The sequence below is a fragment of the Orcinus orca genome, chromosome 11 (genome assembly GCF_937001465.1).
Source record: "Orcinus orca chromosome 11, mOrcOrc1.1, whole genome shotgun sequence".
Taxonomy (NCBI): domain Eukaryota; kingdom Metazoa; phylum Chordata; class Mammalia; order Artiodactyla; family Delphinidae; genus Orcinus; species Orcinus orca.
The window spans coordinates 52,712,661-52,717,508 of record NC_064569.1 but is presented as its reverse complement, the minus strand read 5'-3'; the positions used below and the strand labels follow the sequence as shown (position 1 = coordinate 52,717,508).

The window sequence follows — 4,848 nt, the reverse complement described above, 5'->3', positions numbered from 1 at the left end:
TTTTTTACAAAATATTTTTGTGTGTGTGATTAAAATACTTCCCTGTAATATTAATGGCCTTACTAATCCTTATCTGATATATTCTTGTAGAAGAGTTTTAGAAGAGAATGAACTTTTCTTAAAAAGACTCCTGATCCATATTGCCAACTCACTTTCCTGAAAGGCTGAAACAATTAATAATCCTTCCCTGGAGCATGTGACTGCCTGTCTGGGGCACACTGGAGGGGCTGTAAATTAAGCTTTTAAAACATTCCTTTCAATATGTCACTCTCCAGCTAGGAAACTTCCCATGGCTGCAAGATCAGATCTAAGCTTCTTAGTGTGTACGCTCTTCCATTTCTTCACTTCCAGCTAATTTCTCAACCACCGCAATCTGGCATCTGCCCCCATCTGCCTGGAGGCATCAAGGAAACAGCCCTAGACTAGACTAAGTGTCAGGAAACTAGGGTTCAAATCCCAGCCCTACCACTTAGTAGTATGTGACCTTGGGCAAGTAACTTAATTTCTTTAAGCCTGTTTCCTCAGGCTTTAAAATGGAAATAAAAAAACAGACCTTGATTTTGGGGGCTCCCGTGAGATAATAGAGGTAAGAAATATTTTTAATCTGTGGAACACTGTCAATGTTAGGGGGTGTATTAAGACTGCTCTTGGGGTAGTGTGGTATCCACCAAATATTTCTGATCCTCTTAGGCTCGTGGGAGAATTTTACTTTCCACCCCTTGCATTGGAATGTGGCCACATGACTGACTTCTGCCAATGAGATAGGAGTGGAAGTGACACATGCATTTGCATGCAAAATCTTTTACGAGCTAGGCCTTAGTCAGCTACTCTCCCATTCTCTCTCCTGTGCTAAGGGCAATGCTGCAGGTGGTTGCTGCCCAGGTCCTGAAGGAAGAGCATCAGTGTGGAGAGGAATTCCCTGCCACCCAGTGATGGGCATGTATCTTGAGCAAGACTTTGTTTTCTAAAGCCTAAGGTTTGGGGTGGTTTGTTACTGCACTCTCACCTAGTGGTACAAGCCTACTCTTGGTGTGTCTTTCTGTGTAGTCCTTGGTTTGACTGAAATTTTTGAAACCCTCTTTTCCTTTGACTTGGTGCCACTCACACTCTTGGTATTTTCCTCCATCTCTAACAAATCCTCAGTCTCCATTGTATTCTCTTCCTTTTCCACTCAAATATGCACATGAGTATCTGACTTCCTCTCCTTTCGTTATATGCTTACCTTCGTCAACTTAGTTTACTCTGACAGCTTTAAATATTATGTCTTTCTTAGCCCTGTATGTTTGAAAAAGGTTTCCAGTTTGAGGATTACTGGTCTACCCTTTTTCTTATGCCTTGAGGGCAGGGATCCTAAACTGGAATCAGATGGCCAGCTGGCTCTTCCTCTTGTCTACCTGCCAGAGACCTAACCTCTCTATGCCTCTGTTTCTGCATCTGTAACATGGGGTTAATTGTAGTTCCTACTTCACAGGTGGTTGTGAGGATTAAATAAGAAAATATATGTAAAACACTTCCTGCCTACCTAGGACACAGTAAGTTTACTATAAATGGTGGTGGTTGTTTGGTTGTTACACATCTTCTTTTCTCTCCTTCACTCCCCAAGTTCTATCTCCAGTTTCTGGTAAGATATGCTTAGAAGTAGAAGACCCATAAGAAGTGTTTGTTTTAGTTCTAACATCACATTGATGGCTGATAATAGGAGTGAAAAATTGGTACCCTTGCCCTGAAGATGCTTTGTGCAGTGTTTACTTTTTTTTTTTTTTAAGAAAAAGTCCCAAATCAAAAGAGCTTTTATTGAATCTTTTAATATATCACAAATGAGTCTGAAGAATCATCTGGTATCTTTCTGTTTCTGTAGCCAGACCACTCGGATCTTGTTCATCAGCCTACTGAACTGTTCCTTTTTCAGAAACATAGATACCATCCAAAAATTTTCTGATGTCCTTGTTTTTAACTGTTGTGGCTTGCTAAATCAAAGCAGCTGAATTTTTTTTTTAAACATCTTTATTGGAGGATAATTGCTTTACGATGTTGTTTTAGTTTCTGCCGTATAACAAAGTGAATCAGCTATATGTATACATATATCCCCATATCCCCTCCCACTTGCGTCTCCCTCCCACCCTCCCTACCCCACCCCTCTAGGTGGTCACAAAACACTGAGCTGATCTCCCCGTGCGATGCAGCAAGCAGCTGAATTTGACACAAGTTCAATATCATTTCCTTCAAGAATCAACTCATCTTTCTGGGCTTGAGATACTGAACAAGCAACGCCTGGCCTCATCTGAGCCCTGCGGATGTATTTTTCACCCCCAAAATTTCAGATTTCCACAAGAGAACCATTCTCCTGAATAACAACGTTGATGGGGAAGTGAGCATACACAGACCTCATCTGTAACGGAAGCCCATTGTAACACCCTTGATCATGTTCTATACATGACTACAGATAGTGTAAACAGTTGCCAGTTCCTTTCTATTTCCCTACCATTTGTCAACTTGGAGCCTCTTCTTTTTCTTTCCAAGGAGACTGAGTTCTACACTGATGTGATTGAAGCCCCATTGCAGGGTGCCTCTGGGGCCCTTCACAATAACCGTGTGTCCCTTTGGAGTAACGTGGACATTTTTTGGAATGTCGACATTCTGATTGTTGAGAATGGTCTTCATTCTTGCAGCAGATGTGGCGAAGAGCTCCTTTTTTAAAATTGAATATTGCCTTTAGGTGGGTCAGGCACTTCTAAGTTCTCACAGTAATCCCTACACCCTGTCGTTTTCTACACAGTTACCTGACTGACCCTGGGAGGAAATCAGCTTTCTGCAAGCCTGCTCTACCTACACTCACTCATCTTTTCCTTATGTACTCCAGGCCTATCACTGCCAGGCACCCTGGCTTCCACTGGCTTTTCCCCTGAGAACATCTTTTTTTATGATAAAATATACATAGTATAAAATTTACCATTTAATCTGTTTTGAAGTGTACAATTCATTGGTATTAAGTACATCCACAACGTGGTGCAACCATCACCATTATCCATTTCCAGAAAATTTCCATTATCTGAAACAGAAACTCTGTCCCAGTTAAACAATAACTCCCCATTCCACCCTCCTCTCGGCCTCCAGTAACCACTGTTTGACTTTCTGTCTCTATGAATTTGCCTATTCTAAGTATACCTCATACAAGTGGAATTATACAGTGTTCATCCTTCTGTGTCTGGCTTCTTTCACTTAGCATAATCTTTTCAAGGTTGTGGCATGCGTCAGGATTTCATTCATTTTAATGGCTGAATAATATTCTATTGTATGGATATACCACATATTGTTTATCCATTCATCTATTGATGGACATTTAGGTTGTTCTGCTGAGAATATCTTGAAGCTCACGGTGCTGGCTCATCCAAGTTCTTCAATCTCAGACAAACTTCCCTTCTTGAAACTCCTTTGTACTCTTTGTCTGCCTCAAAGTCATATACTGAGTGATGAAAATATTGGGGAAGGAGGTCGGGAAGGAGCAGAGGAAGAGGTCCCAGACCATGTAAATGTGATGGTGATAGATATTTAATTTCTTTTTGCAAACAAATGTATGATTTTAAAAAATACTCTTAGTTAACAATTATAATGCTGTAGGTTTCACATGTTTTGTTTTTTTTTTTTTGGTAGCTGATTTCTTGTGTTTTTCAATGCGTTTTGACTGCTACAGATAGCTTTTGTTGTTGTTGTTTGGAAAGTTGGTGGTAGGAGATACCCAGAGCCCCTCAAAGCTGTACTTATGCTGGCTTGTGACACCTATTATTTTGTTTGGGATTTAACTTCTGAATTTGGGAGGGTTGCATATCTCATGTCTTTGGCACAGTATATTAAGTTTCTCCAGGGAAGAGACCATTCTATGGTTTGGTGTATCCAGATAAAAAAGCTTATATTTCTTAAAGAACTTGATGCATACTTGGCACTCCTTAAATCGTTTCCTTTTACTTTCTGTTTCTTTTAGCAACATCAACACAATATCATGCAGCTAGTAGGCATGTTGTAGTTGACTATTTACTCCATAGCTTGATTCATCTATGGAGTCTAGCTTTCCAGAGTGCCTGCTTTTTTAAATAAAAATTGACACTAGAATATTTGAAATATTCATCTTCCCTCATAACCACAAACATTCTAATTAGAATACATTCAATACTGATCTTGAGCTATAATACAAAGTTATCCATTTATATCAGCACTGAGTATAGAAAAAAAATTTCAGGGGCAGAGGATGAAGTTTTTCCTTGCTTTCTCTGTGAGCTGTGATAGTTTGCATCCCTGGTTTATATAGTAAAATATTTTAGTGCTTATTATAGCATCTTAACTCCCTGAGATTTACCAAGGACAAATGTGATCTTAATATTGTATTGTATTTCATTTCACAGGTTTGTTTCATAACCTCAATAGTTATTTCTATTTGCAACTCTGTTTCCTTTCTAAATGTGTTAATAAAATGCTTGCACTAGGATTGGCTTGATGCCAGAATTCAATATGGTCATTCTTCAAGTAAGTGATAAAACTCGTGACAGTGTAGCACTTGGAGATCTTTGGATGCATCCTAACTATACAAGTGGGGAAACTCTTAGTTCCTTATAGAGTTAAATTAAGGTCAGACCTGGTTTCCGACATGAAGTTCAGATGTATTGGCAGATCCCCATGCTTGCATTTATTATACTGTAATTTGGGGCTTAAAGAGTTATATCCAGTCCATCCCCAACATCTGGATAGTGTTTATAACGATCACATTTGATCCTAATGTAATTTTGTTGGGGAATTCACTAGAATTCCTCTGTTGGCTACATTACAACTGAACATGAGATCTGCTAAAATATTACC

At 39.4% G+C, this 4,848-nt stretch overlaps 1 pseudogene; it reads right to left on the bottom strand.

The window, feature by feature from the left end:
* Nucleotides 1-603: 603 nt before the first annotated feature.
* LOC125960388 (60S ribosomal protein L9-like) lies at nt 604-3,211 on the bottom strand (annotated as a pseudogene).
* Nucleotides 3,212-4,848: the final 1,637 nt, after the last annotated feature.